The sequence below is a fragment of the Numenius arquata genome, chromosome 3 (genome assembly GCF_964106895.1).
Source record: "Numenius arquata chromosome 3, bNumArq3.hap1.1, whole genome shotgun sequence".
Taxonomy (NCBI): Eukaryota; Metazoa; Chordata; class Aves; order Charadriiformes; family Scolopacidae; genus Numenius; species Numenius arquata.
Window position 1 is genome coordinate 27,273,028 of NC_133578.1, and position 25,663 is coordinate 27,298,690.

The window sequence follows — 25,663 nt, forward strand, 5'->3', positions numbered from 1 at the left end:
TACCAAGCTTTGAAATGCCAAGAAAAAGGAAATCAAATCAGTCTAATGCTTGAAGGTTTGCTAGGTCAGAGAGGAAGAAACATTTTTTAAAGAAATACATAGGATTTTTATTATATACTGTAATCAGCTCTAGAGTGCACTACCCAATACATTAGTAAGATATTTATACATTTTTTTTTGTCTTTTTTTATTTTATACTACCAACAATCTTAAGAAAACTTGCTTTTCATTAGACCACTTCAGTCTAAATGAATGCATGACATCTGGTAGTTACCATGCCAAGGATCACAGTCAGTAGAGCATGTACTGAGGAGTCCTCAGTAAGGTATGGAAATTGCCCAGGAAGTGCCTTCAGGCAAAAAAAAGAGTCTCTGAATTCTTAATTACTTATGTGACTTTCTCCTGTATGGGTTTTATCCTTACATATAATCTATAATCTGCTACCAGTTTATTGACCTGTTTGTAGTGGTACATATCTCTTATACTTTCATTCTGTTCTCTCTTACATACTTATGTGTGGTTTTTTCCTCATGAGAAACTAGGACATATTTATTTATTTTTTTTTATACTCCAGACGTACAATTGTGTGTGTGCCTGTGCTAGTGTGTGTTCTTGGGTTCAGGTAGAGTGTCACAAATCCTAACCATTGAAAAAGCTTTAGAAGCTGACCTTATACCCAAATAGGTGCTTTTGTCCTTAGTGTGCTGCAGAATAGATTTTTATCCATACACCTCAAAGATCACCTAAATTTTTAGATTCAAGTACAGGCCAGAAGGATATAAATCAAAACACAGGCAACCAAAAGACCTATCCGGTTCAAAAGCTCAACTACATTAAGATTGTGCTTTTCTGTTGTAATGTTTCTTGTTTTCAGGTAGCTTTTACAGGCTCCCGTGGTTTAGTGCTGGTAAGTCAAACTTGACTGTGATGCATATCTGAACTAGATTCTCATTCATACTGAAACTCCAGATGTTTTGTGGCTTTTGTGTCACAGTAGAATGATGCAAGGCACTTAATGTTGTTGCAGCTCACCTGTGATGTAAGGCAAAATGTTATGTATCTGGATTTGAACAACCCATTGCAGAAAGAATCAGGGCTTTTTTTTGACCCAGAGCCTCTGGTCTGGTAATTGCAGTAGCTTTACAACTGCATGCTCTCTGGACTCAACCACAGAAATAAGGTTTCAAGTTTCCTTAGGAGTAAATGATTGCAAGAGACAATTCCTCTTCTAAGCAACAATTAGAGCATTAGCTGAACAAAGAGCTTCATCTGGCAATTAGTATTCCTGTGGTGAACAGGGAGAGAATTAGTCAAAGATAGGAGAGGCTCAGGCTGCAAGAGCTGAAGCAAAAGGCTCGGTGTGCAAGCTTTCTGATGCTCCAACGACTTTCCTCCTCCCGGTTTGAGAATCTCTTGCATTTATTTTTCACAATAGGTTAATGCTCTCGTGTCGAAAGAATACATTATGGCTCAAACATTCATCTCTGCTTCAAAAGATAGGCAACAGCTACTGGAAACAGCAGGGCTCTCTGCTGTGTTTTTAGTCCTGAGGCTGATCAATAAACTCTGGTGACACAAGGGAGGAAGGGGTAAAGCACTCACACACTGCTCAGCCCCAGGAACGCAGAAAGGATGAATAGAAAGCTAAATGTTTCTTTAAGGAATGAGACCCAAGCACAGATGGCACGCTGTATTCATGGAAGGCTCCAAATGGTGCAAAGAATTAGAGCCTGCAGGGCCTCATAAAAATAATGGAATCACCTATACGCAAAATCTTCAGCCTGATTCACTCTCAGCTACATTGCTGTAAGATAGTAGGAGTAAAGGTATTAAACTCATTGGATTAATGCAGTGTAACACTGTCCTCAGAGCTAACCTCACACCCACTCTGTGAAGTGCTTATCCAAAAGGGCTTGTAGTGACTGTGTCATGAATAAACCAGGCAAGAAACCTAAAACTCAATCTTCAACCACCATGACCCAGATCACGGATACTATCTGGGGCCATGATACTCCTGTTGAGGTGGAAACAACCCAGAAATCCAGCTTAATGGAGCATCTGGGGATTTCACAGGGATGGAAGTTGGGTTTTGTATAGCCATTTCTAAAGCATCATCTTGATAGTTCTTTTCTTTATCTCAGAAGTAGCATGAAGTCAGGAGAAACAAAGAAAAAGCCTGGTCTTTCTATCTAGTAATCATCAGACGCCTAGAGCTCCCTTAAGAGAAAAATAAATTAATGTCATACTCAGCCTTCTAAGTTGCAAGCCAGAAGAATAAATTTCCAAATATTCCAGATTTTCAGATGTCCTGGAACAGATTAATACATTGCTGCTGAAGGAACTTGGCGAATTCCACCAACATGCACCTTAAGTGGAAACAAGCAGAATTTATCTGCTGGACATTTGTAGTGAATATAAATGATGCATGCCACTTAGAAACAAATATTAGTATTAGTTTCAGCCACTTCAATCTTTCCACAGCTTCCATATCACTAAATTCACTTGGGCTACTTAGATCAGTGCTAAAACAGATGCAACAAGCAAATAAAATCATCTCTTGATTTTGATTCAATGCAAAGGCTCACAGTTTAGTTGTGTCTTTGATGTCCTTTAGCAGATCACCCAGCAAATAATGTCATTTCTTCAGAATTTAGGTGCTGTGGGTGTGTTAGTTCTGAGTTCTCCCTAGTAATGGGAAAAACGGTAATGTCAGTATTATGTTTGCTGGTTGCTTTAAAATGAACTTGTATTTGAATTTCTGATCCTGCAGAACTTCTGGTAAAGTAAAAGCAATGTGGGGAGACATCTAACTGCTGCACACCCAGATCTGCCAGATTGCACTGGAGGCAGCAGACTGGGGAGAAGGGAGATGTGACTGCCTCTAGTCCACACAGGATCTGGGAGTTCTATATGTTCCTGCCTGAGGAATCTCCCTTTGCTGAGTTTTTACAGAGGAAAAGGCAGATGCGAAGGGACACTATTTGTTCCATATCCTTCACGTCTTCCAATCTCAATCTTCTCAACCGTGAGTGAATTGTTGTGTTGTGGTTTTCTGCTAAAGGGGGCCCTCCACTCTGGGCTGCCCCTTGAGCTGCACTCCATCGGGCTCTGGACCACAAAGGGTTTCCAGGAATCATGGCTTGATGTAAATCCACCATGACTCGAATTCCTCGTTGAAAGGGTTGCTGGTGGGGAGCTGGCTGTGAGAAATATTTGGTTTTGAAACAGAACTGACTTTGGAGGGAAAGATACATCATTAGACAAGAGTCAGGGCCCACCATAAGTCTTGTCCAGGTATGTTTTGAATGTTTGAAGTTGTGATGAAATTAGAGACTGGGGAAGAAGAGAAGATTGTTGTGTGAATTGCAATGGGATTGCTGTGATTTATGAATAACAGCATGTGTTTTAATTGCCACATCAAATGGAGGCACTGTTATCTCTGTACAGCTCTACAGCTTCGTATCTGCAAGCTTTCTTCCTGCCTGGCCGTATATCAGCCCTGAGAAAATTGCCTTCCCAGACCAAGGAGACCCCTCATAGCGTGGTGACGCAGCCTGCAGAATCCCTCTGTGCCACTACTAGCGGCAGCTGTCGCTGCTAGGAAGGACACAAGTACAATACATTACTTACCAGACAGATTTTCCACAGGTGCTACAATTTCCTAGGTGGATTCTAGGTTGTTCATTTGATGGAAACACATCAAAGGGCAACATAAAGTGCAAGAGGTCGGGCTGGTCTTAGGTGTACAGCTTAAATACCTGGTGTAAGATACTTGAGTGAGGGTAGATTAAGCATTGCTGAATTTCGAGATCATAGAAGCGATGATCTTGCGCATATACATGCCTATTAGGCATTATAGAGCCAGCACATAAACTAAGTTGGAGTAATTAAATAAGAGGAAGGCGAAGGGTGAAAGAAAACACCATCTGCTAACTCTCGATCAGTCACTTATAAGCAAACTGAAATATAATGAAGGCCATTGCATTCTGATCATGAATAGATCCTTCTGCTTGGCTTGTGTTATTTTTCCTCAAAAATAGTGCATATGTTTTGTAACAGTTTGGTAAACACATGAGAAAGGGAAGAAAAAGAAAGCTAAAAATCTCTGCTGAACTGTATGAAAGGCAGAAATTTGGATGCTTCATAACATTTTTTTTATAGTTATTTTTATTTCTTTATCTCAAGGGTACTCTTAATCACATTCACAATATCAATAGATTGATTTGCAAGAGAAAAGCTTGATTATGCACTGTCAGCAGTTTCACATTGTCATAAGATCATTGTATTTGACAGAGTGAATCCAGATCAACACTAATTCACGACCTCCACTCTTAGCTATTTATAGACATTAACTGGTACACTGATTTTATTAGCTGACTGCTAAATGTGGGGTATTCATGGAATCTCCTCTAGGGTTGAAATAGCAATTGTTTTTTAAGTCTGTGCATTTTCCAACATGAATAATGACTTTCTAAGCTATTAATATAGAAGAGCAACATAAAATGGCATACCCACCTGTCGTGTCAACTACTAGCAGTCAATAACATATGCTAACACAAAGCCAATGTACTTTTAATTAATACTTATAAAATGAAAAAAAAATCAATTAATACTTTTATTAGATGCAAATAATTCAATTATTGTAACAGGTAAAATACATTGCAGCATTGTCAGGGGTATTCAAATCCTACTCATGAAACACCTAAGCAGATGAAAGACTTCACATGAAAAGGAACGTGTCACAATACATGGGACAATGTATGTAAGATACTCTTGTGCTTAAGTGTTTTTTTTGAAAGAGATTATATTGAGACATGCAGTTACTGACACAATTTTTTAAGGACACTTTCAACCACAGCTGCAGTAAGGATTCAATCCTAGTGATGTTAGTTCAGCTTAATTATGAAATCAAGGGAGAATTTTGGGAATCTCTGCAGAGGTTGTGAGGTTGATTATTTGTAATAATATTTAAAATGCAGTATCCCTGAAAATTTCATTTGGATGGATTTTAAAAAAAAAAAAACAGCTTATCCCTAGATCATTTAGAATGAAAATACTGTATGACATTTTCACTTTTGGAAGTTGATTTTGCTTTCCACTTCAGCTAATACTGTGCCTTCTTCTGACTGAATATGGTATGTTGAATGGAAGTGTGGGATCAGTGTGAGAATCCTTATTGTTTCTTCGTCTTTGGAGTTACCAGCAATCAGGTCCTCATGCTTATGAAGTCTATGGAAGCATCCGTTTGCAGGGAAGGCAGACTGCTTCACCTCCAGAAGTTGCAACTACACCTGCTAATGCACAGGGGCTATATGGTATGCAGCTGACAAACTGCAGCTAAAACACTACTGGGCAAAACATACAGCCTGCACCCAAAATGCATATTTTTTCCTGCACAGAACTTCTTGAGGAAAGGCAGTGTGTTTCTTAAAAGCAGCACTTAAAAGCAACCCAAGAAGACGTTCATTTTGGTTTAAAATCACGTTCCTGATAATATGCCATTAATTTTCTTTCCTTTGGTTACAGCAACGAAGCAAAAATGTTTTGGCATGGACATGGAAATTTGGTAGGTTTACACCAGGCATTAATTAGGACTTGGAAGTACTTGAAACACTTGATTTTAAGAAGAATTTATATGATAATTCCTATGTTTTGCTGCTTACAAGAGTTCTTTTGGCCTAATTTCAGTTAATGACCTTTTAACTGTGAAAAGCAAACTTAGGAGACACAGATGCAATTGTGCTTGAGATGTGCTGTTAATGTTCTCTACAGAGTCAGCATGTTTTGCATCTTTGCCAGCTCTTACCATGCTTTTAAAGTTATGCTCCCAGAGATTACAAAGTAATTTCAGTGCATTTCAAATTGGTTTTAAGGCTGTTCAGGCTGGAGGATTAAAGCGCAACGCTTGGGTTGATGATATTTCAGCCCAGCAAACCAGGACAGCTCAAGCTCACAAATTAATCAGAAGCATACATGCCTCTTTTGGTACTTATGTAAGATTTAAGGACTCTGAAACAGAGAAAAGAAAGAATCCATCCAGATTGCTTAAAGGAATGGTTTTCTCTAGTAGCTAATTCTTGTTACTGAGGCAAAGTGAATTGCTCCCCCTACATTCATGGTAACCAAGTTATCACTCGATAAAATTTTCCCACCGATGGGGCTCCCTGAGGACCCTTCCCATATCACTGTGCTTATTTGCCTTGCAACTTCCACAAAAATAAACAAAAACCACTACGGGTGTCTTTAAATATGAGTCTTGGGGATCCGCTTTCTAATCTCCACAGTACAAAAGGGGAATGTCAGAGCTACGTAACAATAAATGTGCAGGGGCTGAGTTTTTCTAGTTTTAACATAAAAGCTACTTTTTCTCTTGTATTTAACTTGCATCACACAGTCATCGTGGAACAGTGGGTGCTGTAGAAGAATTATGTGGGAGCAAATTCCACAGCTAAACTCATCTTACAACTTAAGACAGAAAAAGCATCTTTGCTGTGATTTTATTGCCTCACTGGAGTTATTTTGCCTTAGTTGAATGCTACAGTGAGATCCCTCTTGCAAAATAACCCCCCTGCTTGCCTATTTGACATCCAGAAACTTGAAGAGGTTAGTTGCTGTCTAACGTCATAGTCAATTACTTTTTAAAAGACAATTTTACCAGTTGGCACCTGGCTAACTGACCGTAGCTGCCCCCTCCTTGGAGGCAGGCTCCCTAGGTCAGCTCTGAAGCGCACAGGGGGAGTGTATGCACCATATCTGTTAGAAAAAATAGATGATATCTCCACATAAGAAATAATCTGATTTACCCTCTGGTTTGCTTCTACTGATTTATATAAAGGCAGTGATAGGAGGTTTGTAGCTGCCCCTTATTTCATCACTGAACTCCTGTTGTGATCACACAGGATCATATTAAAAACTGAAAAGCGGGATAAAAGTATATTTTAGCATCATGAAACACACCATTCCTTGCTTGTCATGTCAAAGCAGAGTAACCATTGTCCCTGTCACACGTCCTTTACGGGGAGAAAAGGAGAGGAGTGTTTCAGCACAGTCAGCCTGGCTACTGTGGTGAGAGTAAAAAGCTGCCTTTTCCTTGATATTGAAAAGTCCAAGAATATTATAGAAGCAGAAGAGGAATGAATTGGCTAGGTGTGATTTAACAGAACAGGAAGAGGAGGCAGGAACATGATGTAGACCAGTAAATGTGACACTCCCAGATAAAAAAAAAAGTGTTCTTTCTGAGGAATGTAGATGCCACCATTTCTGCTTTTAACAGAAATGCACAAGGGACTTCACAGCCATGTATTCTTTCATTGACAGTATTGGCCTAAATACCAGCTACACACTGAGCTCATTTTGCATTTATTGGCAGTTCCTGTGTTTTATAGTGAAGAAATTAAATGCTGGAAGCCATTGTGGGGCTTCTGAGAAAAATGCATTAAAAATCTGCCACAAAATTAAAGGAAGGCCTGGGATGATGTCTTGATGTTTTACTCCTGTAAGTGTCCCTGCCTTCCCCTAATTAGACCCAGTTTGGTCTCCTTCGCTTTAGCACCTAGGCCCCTTTATCTAAAACCAATCTTGCTCTAAAAAGAAAATTTTTTGCTTCTGTCCAAACAAAAGAATTATGAAATATTGTTTGAAGAGCAACTATTGCTACTTGTAGAAAAATGGAGAAAAAGATAGTACTTCTTTTCTTTCCTAACTTCTAGGAGATTGGTATGGACTATTCAGGCTGTATAATACTTAGATAGGGTGAGATACAGTAACATTAATCATTATTCATCTGGTATATAATTGAAATAGTGGTTAGCAGTGGGCATTCATGTTAATTTGCTGACAGGAAATCACCTTCTATCCTCCTTTGTATTCTAACAGAGTGTATAGGATTAACAGTCCTGAAGTAGACCAAATACTCTGAAAATAGTCTGCTCTGACTGAAGAGGAATGAAGGTGGTTCTGAGATTGCAAAATAGAGGGGAGTTTTTGCTGCCTCTTGGGAGCATGGCTTTGTGTACTGTACCTGACTGACAGACAGCAGGAACATAATATCTTTCCTACTAAAGTAACTTTTCCCCATATAGAAAATGTAGACGTAGGCTGCTGCTGACACAGAAGGACTCCCATGCTATCACAAACAGCTAGTATATTTTGCTTTGACTACGCTCCTTTCCATCCTGCCAGTTAATAGTTTAAATAAACCTAGAAAGTGAATCCGTGCTATGAGGCAGACACATACAAAAGATTAAGAAAAATAATTAACATAATATTTCAATAATATTTTGTATTTTTAGCACTGGACTGCATGCAGAGTGGTAAAAAGGAAGCCAATTATGGTAAATTGTAGTGAAGATAGTGTGGTGATGACAAGATCTAACAGTGGGAAGGTGAAAGTTGTATCAACTTAAGTTTTCATGACCTGTCTTTGATTTGTGTCAGAAATAGCATATGTGTTGTGACCTTCACAGCTTCCCAGGGGAGAATTTTGTACACAGCATTTCCCCCATTGTCATTGGCATAAGGGACTTCTCACAAGCACAGATGTAATCTTGTTCAACATAGCTAAAGATTATATAAAACAATCACACCCCAGCAGAACAGTGTGGTTCCATACATTCTCTATGAAAAATCTGAGCATTGCCTTCACAAACAAAAGACCATGAATCGTCCTGTGCAAGCAGGAGCCGTGAGGCTGCCAGTTCAGGTTTGAGTTGGTTTGTTTGTTCGTGTTTTTCCTATCTATGGGATCATATGGCCCAGGTCTGTAATTCCTGGAAGGCTCCCTTGAGATGCACCTCAGAAATGTTGTAAATAAACCTAGTGTTAGGTAAGTATGAATGCATTTGTTGACTTGGAGGCTGGGTTAACTTCAGTGGAAACTGATGGCAGTGTACAACAAATAGGATTAAATAAAATTTGGGTGTGCAAATTGTTATAAAAAATAGTGGAAATCACATGGATCCTGCAAAGCTATTCAAGTTGCATGCACAATTTAAAACCATTCCCACCTCACCAAATGTGGGGATTTTGAGTTCTGTGCCAATGCTGGTACAGCTCCTACACAGTCCAAGACCAAATGCTGAGCTCTTTCTAACATTTAAAAATGGTTACACAAGAACATTTGGAAAGGTAAAATCCAAGTAGTCTTTTAAACATGAATAAGTAAACCACATCAATCCCTTTCTACTCAGTTTAAAATCACTTATTCTGAATGAAAGCATTCACACATGGGGATTGCAGGTAACAATATCCTGGTTTCAGATGAGGTAGAGTTAGTTTTCTTTCTAGTGATAGCTGCGTCTCAGATTTGGTATGGAAGGACTGTCAATAATGCATATTGGTTTAGTTGTTACTAGGTGATGCTTATACCATTCAAGGACTTTTTCCCACTTCCCATGGAAGCTGAGAGGAGAATAGGCAGAACAATGGAATGGCCAATGGAATATTTCATACCATAGACATCACGCTCAGTATATAAATGAGGGTTAGCCAGGGGGCTGGCCGTTATCACTATCCGTCATCACTGCTCGGGTCGAGCCGGGCAACCAGTTCATCAGGCAGTGAGAGTGACTTGTTTCTTATGTATTCTTTTACCATTATTATTATTAATATTATTGCTGTTTTCCTCTTCTGTCACTGTTCTATTAAACTGTCTTTATCTCAACCCATGAGTTTTTGTGGGTTTTTTCCCCCTTTTCCCTCCTTTTCTCTGTCTTGTCCCTACCCTTCTGGGGGATGAAGGGGGACTGAGCCAGCGGCTGCATGGTCCTGGTTGCTGACTGGAGTTAAACCACAACACATAACTAACTGACTTAAAATTCCACCTTTAACAGCTTTAGATGAATCTTTTTGTGAGAAAACAAGCCCTGAATTACAACTGATACATGCAGGGCTGCCCTTTGACTCACTTGGCTGTTTGCCTGAAAGCCTGGGGGCAGATGAAAATTTGTTAAAATAAATGAGATGAAAAGAATATCTACCTATTATTAGAAATAGGTAGGATTTACTCCTCATGGTATTACAGATACAAGTTTACCATCACTGTATTGATGCTCTACTACTCTGTGTCATTCCTTATTTTTTAAATAGAATGTGCTTTAAAAAATTATTTTGGCTATCTGTCTAAAAGTAATGCACTTAAATATCAGAAGAGAGTATTTCCAGAAAGCATGCACTGCTATTTAATTATTCTTTTGTATCTCTAACACATGATCATTTTACAAGCCAAATTCATCTCCAATAAGCTTACAGAGAAATGAGAGGATTCACTGAAAATAACAACACTATTCAGGGTTGCATGAGAGACCGTAGCTGAACAGGGTGACCTGCTGTGATCTCTAAACTCAGGGGAATGGGAACTCTTAAAAGGATACGTAACCAAAGCCTGAGCTGTATTTAATTAACAGTTCATGAAGTCTGGGAACTTTTTAAAATACATTATGATTTAATTAATGATTTGTATGGTAATGATGTACATTTTAATGAAAAAGAATGATAATAAAGCATTCAGTTTAAAAAACAAATGAACTAGCTGAGTAGAGTTTGCATTGCTTCACGCATAGCTTGCAGACATTATTAGAAGTAGCCGCATTGGGTTCAGATTCAGTATTTGCAACGTTTTGAGAGACACTGAAGTACATTTAAATACCTTATGCCTTAAGAAACCAGGAAACTGATTTTAAGAATTCCTCTTCGTATCATTCACAATTTTAATATGCCCTAACACACTGGAGAGTTCCTCCGTTATAAGACTCCCACATAGTCACACAGGAAAAAAATTCAGTCCTGCATGTCAAAAAAAAACAGTCTGCACTGTTTGGTGGCATACAGAATTACACTTCTCCTTAGTACAACTGCATCTTAAGCAATATTTCTGAAGGAGCTTTACAAAATCATTAAAACAATAGTGAAATTATAGATTTATTTCAAGTGTCAGTTTCTTTTCTTCCATCTGGTAAATCATTAAATCAAGGGTGAAATATTTCTACAAGAAAAAGATGTGATCTCACTGTTGATTTCAAGAGACGTTTCCCTGTTGATGTTGTCAGGATTTCTGCCTTATACTAACAAAAGAGGAAAGGGTAACAACTTGTATTTATTATCATCCATTTTGTAGGATATTAAGATGAAATGGAAAAAAATAAATATTGTATAGTAAGTATATATTCCTATGATCAGGAACAAATTTTAGAAGACAAGAAGAAATATCTGTAAAGTTACTTGAATTAGATATTAAATGCTCCATTTCTTTGTTAGCTTATTGTTCAAACTTGAAGTGTCTTTGTATGTGATAATAACCCATAAAAATTGACTGATTCTTTTATAAGTGCACCAAGGGATTTTTATCTTTAACATGTTACTCTGTGTGACCTAAGCTCCAAGAGCAGGTTTGCTATTCTCACCCAAGCCAAGAACTACAGGGCCTGAACTGAGCTCTTCTAAATGGTTTCCCTTAGATTTAGGAAACTTTTAATCAGATCCTTGGATCAGAATATTAAGATAATAGTCACCATCTGCATTTTCAAAAGAAGAAATGCATCATACAAAGTGAGTTTGGATGTGCACTGTTTGTCAGTGGATCTGTGCAGTACGTGAATGCTCAAGAGCTCAAATTGCAAATTCTAAGGTCTTTTCCAGGGTTCAGGTGGTTAAGATTTATTTGTAATAGAGTAACTTCAAAGGATACCAACTAAAACATATTTTTTCTGTTGGGTTTTTGTTGCTGTTGTTGTTGTTTGTTTATTTGTTTTTTGCCTTTCACTTTCCCAAGTATAGGATTATATAACAGAAATTTGAGAGAAGTATTTCCCCTGCATTATCCACTTGTACTTGGTCTTTACTTTGTTTTAGCTGTTTCCCTTCTCTACAATTAAATGTTTCCTCTGGGTTTTTTAACTGTTTTTCTCCACAGCAACAAAAGCAGCAAAGATATTTAAAAACAGAGCAAGATCTGATTGCCACAAAAGCCCAGAAGGTTTGTAAATTGTTAATAGTATTCCAAATGCCTAAAAAAAACCCCTCCTGAAGTCTTATTTCTTATAAGTGCAAATAGAAAGTGTTGACTTTGGTGGAAGTTTATTGAGCATACTGACTGCTGCAAAGCTTACCTTTAAAGGTAAAGGGATAGGCAGACGTGTTTAAAAGATGTTTTCCAAGGTGAAAATAAAGAAACCAATTCCATTAAGATATAGAGAAAAATACTTCAACAAATATGCTACTAAACACCTCATGTCTGACTGGGAATTTCAAAATGTCAAACTTCATGTATGAATTACAAAATCATATAATGTAATTTGCATCATTTTATGAGCAGCGAGAAGGATTCAACGCATTAACTGGTCAGAATGTTTAGTTTTCCCAGAACACCTGCAAGTGCAGTTGCTGGATACTTCCCTTTGAGGCACTCTGTGCACATCTGCTGCATTTTGTGCTCTCTTCTTTGTCCTGGGAAGAGACTGTTCTGATCACTGGAAATTTTCCTGAATAAAAGATGCCTTCTTTACATTTAATGGCATCATGTCACCAAGATCAGATTTAATCTCTGCTTTGTCATAAGTTTTAGACTCACACTTCTTGAAAAATGTTGTAAAGTTAGCGGCAGATACATATTTTGGCTAATGTTCTTAAAATGTCCTTGCTGTGCATGAAATTTTAGTAAAACTGTCTTTATAGTAGGCTTTCAGTAAAAACAAAATACTCACTTTTATATAAAAATATACAATACAAAATTTCAATTGTAAGTACTGACGAAGCACAGAGAAGAGAATCACATTTTGGCCTCAGCAAAAGTCACAGTGTGACTGTTTCTGTTAAACAAGTCTGTAAGCAATCATTAAAGTCAGTTGGTAGCTGTATGAACAGTTTAAATGTATCCATAACAGAAATTCATTATGTACCCTTGACAAGAATAAGAGAATATGTTTAACATCAATATATAACCATGTTTGCATTCATATGAATGAGACTTTCCTTGTTTCCATCAGCAGAAGCAGAAACAGACTAGATACTTTAAATTTATTCAGTCAAACTATATAAACAAGAAATGTTAAAATTATTCTAGGGGGTGAATCTGGTAAAAAATAAATGTTATCAATAAATTTTTAAATTAAGCCCCTGCTAAAAATAGATCCCTGGGAGAAAAAAAGTCAGCTAAACATCCTTTTTTTCCCAGTGACCCCCAGCAGGACTTCTGTCAATATCCTTGTTGGACATAACTTAATATGTGGGAACTTGCCCAGGAGATATCTATTATTTTTGTGATGACTAGAAAAAAACTTTTGAAAGTTTCTGAAAACATCCTATTTCAAGTCAATAATAAAATTATTTGTTATCAGCTTAATAAGTTATCAGCTTAATATAGCTCAGAGTGAAAGAGCTGAATAAAGGAAAGTTCTTTGATCAAACTGCTATTTTCTCTTTTCTCTATTTCATATTTTAATCTTTTGTCTGGATGAGAAAACTTCTCTGGGGCATATAGCTAACTAGTCTTAAAACACAGAATGATCAGTCATTGATCAGTCACATGGATATAGCATAGAAGTAAATATGAAAGGTAAAAATGTGTCAAACAAAGCAGTGAGAAGAAAACATGGTAATAAATATTATTTAATAAAATCTGTCAGCTTCTTCAGGAAATGCTTTTACTTTGGGTACCAGGGAATGCCAGACAGGCGAAGTCTTTTGGAGCAGTGCGGTCTTTTAACATAACTGCTGGAGTAAATGCATAAAAATTATAACTGTAATTAACAGTCCAATTTCAAGGGCGACACTGCATTTTTCCCAATTATTATCACATATAATCACATTTATGTGATAAACTATATGTAACTATAATTATCACATATATCATACTTATGCATATTAAAGATGTAAACTCATGGCCTATACCTCTTTATACCTTCATTTGTCCTGTTTTGTAGTACTTCTCTACAGTACATGGAATAAAGCCAGTCAGGCACTGGGGAAAAAAAGATTTGATGAGTTCATTCTGTAGTATTCAATCAGAAGATGGGAAATTTCATTTTGTGTCCTTTTATTCATTTAATCCCTGTAAAATTCAGTTCCATACTCAGTGGAGTATTCTGTTTGTGTTTTCTGTAGGACCCTGTGGGAGGATCTATCCATCATCCTAACCCACATACAACACATAACCTGAATAAACACGAGTTGAATTCACTAGAAGCTTTGATAGCAATACAATAAAATATAATGACACTTCTTCACATACAGTTGCCATGTCCTATGTGTTTTGCCCTTATAATTTACCTTCTGGGGAAAGTAATATGTGATAAACTTGTTGCAGGTGGTAATAGATTTGTAATTGCAGAACTGATTCAGAATGGCTGTGTCCGCCCATCTCTAGCACAGATGTTCTGCAGAAGATTTAGAGACTGTTTTGCAGGCTCTCAGCCTCTGAGGTGAATTAGTTGCATGCTTATACAGAAAAATGGAAACAGTCTTTTTTTGCATGCGATCCCTTGATTTTTTGCTTTTTCCTTCCTCCACACTCCTCCCACACAGAGTTTCTCCCATGCACAGCATGTCCATGTGCATAGGTTAAAAGTCGGTTTTAATCTGCAGCACAATAGTGCTTCTGATACATGACTATTTTCCTTTACATCTTGTAGTGTCTTTACCGGGACTTATAATAATTTCAGTAACTAAATGCACTAAGTCATCAGAAAGGACTTATTAATTTTTCTAAGAACTGTTACTACGTTAGGGAGTCATAACTTTTGTGGTCTGAAGGACCAGTTTGGTCTATCAGGCTATATTTATCCTACCATAACTGGGATTTGAGGCACAGGTAAGGATCACCAGTCTATTATCATACTTAACTCCCAATGCCTAACTCCTTTGCTTAAAAGGACCTCTGTTAATATGATTTTTGAGAATGGTAGCTATTTTAGAGATGATGCCACCATAGCCTTGTCAATCTTAAAGGTGGTTACTACAGAAGTCTTCTCCTTGGCACTGGCCTTTAATCTCAGAAATCTTGTTTAGAATCCAAACAGACTGAGAAAGGTTGGTCTGGGCTCTCCTATGACAGCTGAAAAAGGTTATAAGTGATGTACTCAGATAGGTTCAGCAAAGCTGTCCCTCTCTAAATTAAAATACTTAATCTTTTCCAGATTGGCAGTAATTCAATATTGAGTACATAGAAGCTTAAGCTTTGATATTCATGTGGCTCCTGGGCACTTCAGGATAATATATTACCAGGTTAAGAAGCATTGAAGATAAATATTTCAGTCCTTGCAGTGTCATTTCCCTCAGTTGTCATATCTTTAAACTAAAAATATAATGGTGACAGATAATGCTTATTAACTTGATGACAAACTTGCCTCACAATGCCAATGGCATTTCTATTAATGGCAGACAGCAATCTGGCTGATCAAATCAAGAAAGACTACGTTTAAAACCTAACAGTACACAGCCAGGACAGCCTGGCAGTGACCACAGCCACCGAGAATTTGGAGACCCCACGAGTAGCTTTTTGCATCTGTTCTTGGAGGATACTCTACTGTAGAGCACTAACAGACTAAAGGAAGGTCATAATGAGGCTAATTCTATTTTACTGTGTGATGTAGTTATAAATTAAAGTTCACGTCTCTGGAGGTATAGAGGTGCTTTAAGTGCCTTCTACCTCCATTTCAGCATCTTAGACCTTCACTGAGATAGAAGGGAGTTCTCAAGCAACTCAGTGGCTGTGTACTAACTTCTCTAAGTGCAGTATCAAGTCTGACATTACCAATGTATTCATTACACACGATTTTAAAACATCACAATGATTGTGATGTTGTGGTATACCTATGGATCTTTAATGCCAGAAGCATCAAAAACAAAAAACCAACACAAAACGAACTGAAAGTAATTACATTACTTCCTGGTCTGATGATGTAAAACCCCCACAACTCACAATAGATTTACAAAGGAGCCAACAAAAACTGTAAATGAAAATTTTGCTCTTGTAAGAACTCCCACTATAAGTGCACACAGTGACCCCACATTCCGCTGCTTGATTTGTAATTGTTAATACTCCACAATCTGAGAACCACGGCTCTAGAACACCCCAAAAGGTTTACCATCACACTTGGGAGTCACAAATAAAAAAAAGTACACCTGCTCTGGGGACACAGAAACCTTTTCTAGATCTGGATCTACACGTTCTGTGCTTCCCAGAGCACCGGTACAGCTCTGTATGGATGCAATCTGCCATACCTGCAGGTGCAGAGCAGTCTCTCTATTGGTTTGTCTTTTGCAGCTCAAGTCCTATTCCCTTACACAACAGAGCTAGCTAACCCATGCCAGACTGAGAGGAAGAGAACTTGATTCACAGTTGAGCCGATTCACCAATTGCCACAGAAAGGACTTTGTTTGTACCTCAGTTTTTAGTAGCATGACATGCTGTGATACTCCATGAGGACTGGTATTTATCGAGCTGTGTCCTGATAAATGTCACCTCTGCTTGGTAGGCATTATGAGTAATTAATGTACCCGATGCATTACACTTCACTGTGTGCACTCCTGGATGCTCCAGTGGTGAAGGAAGCCTGACTCCTCATTTCATATCAGCTACAGGAATGTCTATGATTCACTCTTTCATTTGGATGAACACATAAACTATCTAAACTGCCTTTTAAAATGGCGAGTGACAGAGAATATACCACAGTCCTTGGAGAACTGCCATTGCTGATAACAACACAGGTTTTATTTTAGTCTGAGCTGTTCTAGCTTTAATGTCGGCTATCCGAATCTGTTACCTCCTACTTGATACTTGCCTATAGCACACTGACAGCATGCACAGATGTGACTGGTACTTGCAAGTAAGAAATTCCTACATTTCTTCTTGCTTAATACTTTCCTACTCTGCTGTATCTCACAAATATTGTCATATACCTGTTCACTTTTATTTAAGCAATCATATCTTTAATCAGGTTTAAGGCAGGAACACCTTTTTCTATGCTGGAATGGTCGGTAAAGTCAAAGGGAGCCCAATTCTAAGCAAACCTCTGATTTCACAATCATTATGGTGGTGACTACCCATGGTTTGTCCTTGCAATCAGAAAGTTGAGCAGAGCAGCGTCAGGACATTTCTGAGGTACAGCTGACAGAGATAAGCATATAAAAAGTAGCTGGCCCTGGCTTGCAGCTTCTGCTGAGTTGTGAAGGCAGTGGGAGCCGAGAGCCTTTGCCTCACAGAGGAAAGATTACTTTTTCATGTGCTGTAGGAGTGGGAACCAAACTGCCTTCATGCCCTAAGCACCAAAATGTTTCGCCCCATGTGATATAGTATACTGATGCTAAAGCTGCACATAATTTAATGCAGCAGACAGCTACAGATTCACAGCTGAACAGACCTATGAAGAATCATATTATTGTGCACAGAGGAAACTGTATGATATGAATATGATCTGACACAACTGACAAAACCTGACAGTATGTATCAAGCTAATCATGCAGAGAGCAAATATGGGCAGTTTTCAGAAAACAGGTTTTTGTCATTTACTTATTTTCCAAAATACTGCATAAAAGCCTATTTTTTGACCTTTTGCCCAGTTCACTGAAAGTGATGGAAAAATCTTCTTTGATTTCATGGGTTGTTGGATCAGGCGCAGAGATTGCAGTAGTGTAGCAATTTAGTCTGAAGGGCACTGGCAAAGCCACGCAGAGGCTTTGGGTAGGTGGAGAGACTCAGAACAGAGCTGAGATTCATAGGGAGAATTATTAATGTGAAGCTTGCAAAGGCCCTTCTCCCACTGTGCATACCTCTGTTTAGCAAGATCAATCACTCACTTCCACATCAACCAAATTTGTCCAAGATTAGGAAGATAGTAATAATAAATAATGAGCATTTACATCACACCTTTCATCCTCAAAGCATCATACAAACATTCACTAATTAATCCTCACAACAGTCTTGTGAGTTAGGGATTTTCATACCATTTTTACAGCATTCATCAAGGACTCAAAAATATCTACAAAGTCAAGAAAAAGAAAACGCGGCAAACTCCCCCCGCCCTGACTATATGAGTGTTTACTATAGAGAAATAGATGAGAAAATGCAGTGTGTCTTGGGAACACTTCTGTCCCAGAAATTCTTGCATTCTCTAAAAAGTAAATATGTATGTTAACCTCATGAATGAAACATAAGGTAAAGTAACCCTATTATTGTAAGTCTTTGTCATTGTAAAAAATATTAAATACATTAATTTTGAAACAATTACACAATTATTTAATCTTTTACTAGTTATTGTGAGCATCATTTATACTTTCTTATTATAGATTCCTAAAATATCAAGAGAATCTTTGAAAGTATCTATTAACTATCTATTTGTCAGATGAGTGCTGGGAGCATAAATGCAGTGGTCCTAAGAGACTGTAAAGCAGCTGTGTTTCTCAAAGCAGCTAAAAGGACACATGAAATATTGCTTGTAATGTCTTTTATATCCAGTTTTACATTCATTCTGTGCAAAAAGAAGCTGCTAATGGGAAAAGGAGGAAATGTTAATGAATTCTATCCGTATCCTAAGTAATGCAGGTTACTTAGAAACACATGCTATCTTCAAATCTTTCTGGTTAGCATGCAATGTGGAGAAAGAATTACAGTAAAGGATAAAGAATTGCAGAGAACTACAATTGCTCGTGACTCCCTGCACCCTATGGTGTGCGTAAGTCAGAACAGATACACTGAAGGAGATGGGTCTCAGCTGATTCATGCCAGGCAAAAATGCAGCATGCCTTTGTGGTTTATAGACCCTCTTTGTCTCAGAGTCTTCCCAACAACCAGCTCTGCACTTTTCCAAATGAAAAAGAACAGGCTGAGAAACTATCCAATGGAGATCCAGGTTTGCTCTGTGCTTGTTTCTCAGATGTTCACTTTACACTTGGGCAGAAGAGGAAAGTTAAACAAGTAGCTTCTTATTTGCTTCAGAAGAGAGAGGATTTTCTTGTACTTTTCAGGATTCACACAAAGCAAATCACTGTTACCTTGAGGTGAAAAAAGTTTCATTTAGCAGGTTAAAAAGCTCATTTTCTTGCACTGAATGCTAAAAAGAAATAATCCCGTTCTTGGGAAACACAGTGAAATAATGTATTTACTCAGTATTCTGTTTTTACAAAGGCTGCTCATGCTCTATGCAAGCTAATATTTTCATAGTACAAATTACTATAAAGTAAGGCTACAAAAATTAAGAGTTATTCACTGAATAGCTGCATCAGTTCAGATTGTGCTGGAGACACAACTGTCTGGGGCAATGTTGGCAGAATAGCTGGTTTCTGAATTGAGTGTTAGCTGTCTCCAGAAACATCTGATCCCTTTTGTCATCTTTCCTTTCCCAGAAATCATAAAGCTTCATAAACCTGCTGAGTTCTGCAAGTGACCCCTTCTCCCTACTTAGGTCTTAACCTCTAAATCTCTGTTTCCCTCCCCTCTGGACTCACCCGTGGATCTGACTGTTCCTTGCCTGTTGTCCACCTCCTGTACTCTTCCTTCTTAAACTTAGGCCATGGTTTACAAAAGTTGTTTTTGCAAGCCATACTTTTATATGTTTTTTTTTTTTTCTATTGGACTCAGTTTCATTCAGAATACTATATGCCTGCTGCCAATTCTTACCCACTTCCAATTCAACAAGTTTGTCCCTTTTCTGGTTCATTTGTGGTGTTGGGGTGTTTTGGGGGGGGGTCACGATGACGACCAGGTGTCACCAGTAAGAGTTCACCATGACTCTGTTTTCACTTTCCTTAGGGCTTGAGTGGGCAAGTGGGATGCTCAAGAGCTGGGTAAAAGAGGCTGCTCTCTGCAAAACAAGATGCATCCAGCTACCAAACACAGCTGTGTTGTGAGTGTAGACTTGTGGTTAAGACCAAGAAGCTGGGCAAAAAACCCTACAATGATAAGGTCTCTGGCAAAGCTCCTGTTTTGTGTGCATGCTCCTAGCTGTGCACTCTGCATTAGTACAAATACCTGCCTGTGTATCTCACTTCTGTATTCAGTGGTGTCCCTTGGTAAGTCAGGACCTTCCCATATCAGCTGAATATTCTTTTGCACAAAATCTCTTTTTTTTCTTTCTTTGTAAGCAGTCTCCTTTGTAGGTGATGGGGCTCACCAAGCAGTAAATTTCCAGGTTTTTTATCTTCTTGCTTAGGACATCATGTGCTGGGCAACATTCCTGTTCTTGGGGTTGCAGAGTATCTGGCAGCAGAGCTGAGGACAAAAATAGAAGATCTACTTTTGGGGCTACCTCCAGTCTCCATGGCAACTCTGCCAAACTGGCTTCTCCCTCACTCATGAAGTATTATTCTAAGAGGCCTGACTGATTACATAGACAAATTATTTTGTCGGGTTTTGTGGTTTTTTGTTGTTGTTGGTTTTGTTTTGTTTTGTTTTTTTCCCCAAGGCATTTAAATCTTGTTTCTAATGAGACTATTGCACGACTAGATTTTTGGAGTGAAAGATACCAGCAGGTATTCATCTTCAATGTCTTGGTTTCCTTCTCTTGCTATTAGTGGCAGGGACAGCTCACATACCCAACAAAGGCTATAATCATTGCCTTTCTGGACTCGCACAGTCACAGACAAATCCCTATTTGCTCTTGTAAGGATGCAAGATTTAGCAGTCCTGGGAAATGTTGTCCCATCTGCCTTGGTGCAAGCAGAGTTCTCTGGGATGTATCGTCCTGCAGCTCCAGGTGTGTTCGGGGAGCAGAGCCAGGCCAGGATGTGTGCAGCAATAATTTTAGACTTAGTTTTAAAGACTTGTGATTTACCCCCATCCTTTTGCAACTCAAGGTCATAAAGCTCACTTCCAAAAGTTCTCCCGGAGAGCCTATCACTATAATTGGACCTACAATCATAATTCTCAAAACTGATGAGCTCCAGGGTTTAAATTCTGCATCCTTACTACATCAGAACTATATGGAAACATGATTATTTTTTTTTTAATTCAGAACAATAACATTATTCCAGTTTCACTGGAGAAGAGTTGCATGGATCCCCAAACACAAGGGAAAAATTAACAGATTTTTGGTGAATTTAGCTTGAGTATGAGGTTTCAAAATCTGGAAAGTGTGTGTGGTTTGGCGACTAATTATAATCCTCTTACAAGTTCAGTCATTTTTCCCCAACCCATGAATTTTCTTCCAGAAACAAACATGGCTCTGTTTTGTCAAAGCTGTGAATTTTTCAGTAAAGCAATTCGGACAGTTTGTATTCAGCAGTAGAACTCATTTTGAACAATATGTAGGTAATGGAGCAAAAGATGTATAAGGTAAAAACATGTGCTGAACATATGTATCCCTCTGATGCATGCCAAACTTAATTAAAAATCAGACCCTAATTTGCTGTGGGATCTAGACAGCGTACTGGTTTGTCCAGATGTTTACAAATGAGAAAAATATATTCTCTATTGTAAGTCCGCATTTTGCAGACTCTGAGAAACTATTGTCCAAGTGTTATGCAGTCTCAGTTCCTTAAATAGAAACATTCACATTGTTGAGGGTATAGTTTATAAATCCCAAATACAATTGAGGCCCTCTGAGGATTGCTCATTTTACATTAAAGAGACCCAATCTAAAATGATGAATAGAAGTCCTAATAAACCCCTCTGAGAATACAGGTTCTTAGGCTATTCAACAGGAGCTTGTCAGCCTTTCTTCTGAAGTACAATGCAAGCAATAATTTCAGATTGTCCAACATTTGAATACAGCATGATAAGTAGAGAAAGCCACTTTCTTTTAGACTTTTATACAGTTTATTGATATAGGGTATTTGTAGCCTGCAATTATTTCAGCATACTAGTTTACTGACAATGTCCTTTATTTCTGCACTGTAACAGAGGCAACAACTAGAGGACTTTGTAATCCAGTATATTGCTGGATATACTCATTAAATGCAATTTTGAAACTTTATTAATAGCTTTTCAGGCTATAAAATAATTGTATTCCAGTAAAAAAAATATATAAATAAAAAAAAAAAAAGAAAGTACCACATTTTGAAATGCCTGTTCGCACCATTTGCAGTAATCTACTCAAGAAGAAAAAGTAACTGCAAAAATTACTCTAGGGATTATTTAGGTAACAAGTCAATCAAGTCACATTTTGTTTTCAGAGAACTTCTTAAAGAATAAGAGGAAAAAGTGTTTTATACTGCTTAAATTAGTTTCTCCCACGTAATATTTTTTTAAGATGTTTAGATTTTAATAAAATCTTAACAAAGGTGTAGTTTATAACTAGTCGTGTTCACTGAGCATAGTGGAAGATGGAAAAATCCTGGCCCCTGTGTAAATCACTGACAAAATTTGATGCAGTTTTGCATCTTTTGGGCACCTCCACTGTCAAACAGAAAAGTAAATATCCCTAAATGGTCTTTAACTGGCACACCAGGTTTTGTACTTGCTAACACAATGAACTTAACATTTAACAAATTAAATTATTTCATTTATTATGCAACACATTTTAAATGTCCTCATTGCTGCAAAAATAGTTACTATTCAAGAATGTTTAAACTAGCCAATTCTTTCACCCCTTTTTGTTTAATATTTATCTCTTTATATTGCAAATAATATGTGATCGTGCAGATTGAGTTCACTAACAGTACTGAAGCTGAAAAAATATCTGAGGCCTAACTGATGGCTCAAAATTAGAGTAATGGATCTCATTAGAGCAGGGAGTTCCTAATTTAAAGCCAAGGTCTTGAAATGATTGGAGGCAGCTGATGCTGAGACTGCTGCTCCTCACATGGTCCAATACCGGGACCATAGCTCCCTTGGACTTCCCACAGCTCTGGATCCAGGCCTCTGACTTGTCTTTTACTTAGGTTGTGAGCTCTTTAGAAATGACATCATTGTCATGCTCTTTGTTTAGTACTTAGCAGAAAGATATACTCTTTCTTGGCTATCTTCTGGGCAATAAAATAAAATACATAATTGATCCTGTATTTCTGGGGAAAGACTTCTTGCTGGAAGGGATTTTCTCTGTGTCCCCTTTTGACTGTGAGAAACACCACAGAAAGATTTTGCATCAAGTCACAGATTCTTTAACATCGCAGAAATATCATGAAAACCTGCCATATTGTAGCTTGTGAAGAATATTGTGAGCAAGAAGCAGCATTGGCTCGCTCCATGCTGACAAGAATAAAAATGTTGAAAGTTCTCAGAGTATTAATAAATCTGAGAATTTCTCAATACCTCTGAATACATTTTTCTACATATATTGTTATGGAACCTCACATGTAAAAGGACTGATTCACTAATTGTTTTTCTTCACGCAGCTTCTATTAACAAACATACTTTTAATATTTTTCCTGTTATTTTAACCATTATTTAACTCTACAACTGTGGAATCCTATGGTCTATTGTGCTGTTTCCTGGTAGACCATAAATCCCCCAGCAAAAGCATTTCTTCTCTTGTCTTCAGGACTGACAGACAATTGCTTCTACTGATCTGCTACATATGTAGAAGAGCTCAGTGGAGACTCAGCTCAAAAGGGCAATGACAGAAAATACTGAAGATGCTGTAATAAAGCCTTTCCTAACTGTTGTCTGTGCGGTAATGAGAAAATGAGGAAAATTTTTAAAAAATAGCAGAAAAAATTCTCCCAAGACCACCTGAACCTCTCACCCGACATTTAGTAACTTGCACCAAAGGAACATCACTGCTTATATTTCAACTTCTGTTGATCAGTTGGTTTTCCTTCAGGTATATTTGAGGCAAAGAAAGGCAAGACTTGCTTTGCACATTTGTAACAGTCGAAGGGTTCCCTTTTTTGATGTGCAATGCTCATACTGTCACACCCGTGTTGGCATCAATGGGACCATCCACTGTCAACAGATAGCACCACGGAATTTCTCGTTGTGTCTAATGAGAGCAAGATCCTGATTTCTATGTATCTCAATGTTTCCATGTGATGCTAAGAGACGATTGTTAGCAAATTAAGAATTGTTTCTTGAGACATTACAAAATACTAAATATAAATGGAAAAAAAATAGTTACAAACTCAGGAAAAATAATAAATTATAATTTATAATTTAATAATAAATTATAAAGAAAGGCCTGAAACAGCTCTGGTCTGGTTCATTATTAATGTTACTTCTATATTTTCATGCTATACTTCTTATTAGGTATTATTCACTGGTCAAAGTTTTACATGTAAGCTTCATAAGCTTAATGAGAAACAATATTTCTCCTTACACTGTAATTATCCTGACAATGTCTCTGAAGAGTGGTTAAGAGCAGCATAGACAAGGAGTACATCTGGCCCTCTAAATCTGGGAAGTAGTTTCCACATGTTTCGGGATTCTGGCAAGGCAACTCAGTCAGCCAGTGCGATGCCTGATGTTCAGTGGATTAATATTAAACTTCCAATTCCAGTGTAATTAATTACTATTTGAAGAGGTTTCAATGGCAAGTGAGATCTGAAGTGTATCCATCTAATTCTCTGTAAAATCTGTTTCTCTTTCTTAGACAAATACATTTTCTTTCACATAAAAGATTATCGGATGCTTTCACACAATAAGTACCAAGATTTACTTTACAACTGATTAGCTTGGCATTGTTCCTGTTACTATCCTTCAGGTTAAGAACAGAAAAGTAAATCCTTTCCAGCAAACACTTAGAAAAAGTATTAAATAATCCCCACTTCCCACTTCGGTGAAGTATTCAAGTGTACAGTATCTAGATCAAGTTATATGGTTTGAATCAGCTGATCAGGCAAAGAACATAATCTAAGGTTGAGACATATTTTACAGTGTAAATATTGAGTGGATGTACATGTATGGGGATAACAGAATCTAAAGATCTTAAATACTGAAATGTCAACAGAAGGCGTTATATTTTGAGAAAAGTTAGTAGCTAGCTTGCCTCCACCTGGAATCATTGTTATTAGTGGCAAACTACGTTATTTATTAAACAACTTTCCCCCTCCCCCTCCACCTCTTGATTCCCCAACAGGGAAAATAATAATCCACTGTTTAAGTATTTTATTCCCTGGTATTGACTGAGATTTAATATTTGTACTCAAAAGAATAAATTGCGTGAGAGAACAAGGCTCATTGCTTCTGAAGGGTCAGTATTCTGTCAGGTGGTGTAATTGGCATTAAATCATGATATCATCTGTCTCAAAATTACAAGTAAAAAATAAATTTGTTGTCATCAGAATTGTAACTTGTGAAAAATAGATCATGTTTTTAGGGAAGATTATTAGATCATTATTAGGGAAGGGATGCCATCCAGAGGGACCTGAACAGGCTTGAGAGGTAGGCCCATGAAAACCTCATGAAGTCCAACCAAGCCAAGTTGCAGGGTCCTGCATCTGGGATATGGCAATCCCAGGCACAAATACAGCTTGAGTGGAGAATGGCTGGAGGGCAGCCCTGAGGAGGACTTGGGAGTGCTTGTCGTGGTTTCGGCCGAATTTACCAAAACCGGACTGACAGATGGCCCTTCCCCCCAGTAGAGGAGAGAGGAGGAGAAAGAGATAAGGAGATTTGGAAGTTTAGAATGAACTAAACTACTTTAATGAAGAATTAATATTAAAATAAAAAATAAAGAAGAAAATAATGAAATAGATACAATATATACAAAACCGTATCAAGCTCCCAGGATGACAGTCCCGTCACCGGCAGGCACTGGGGAAGTCCTGGACTGGAGTCAGCGACGGATGGGAACTGGAT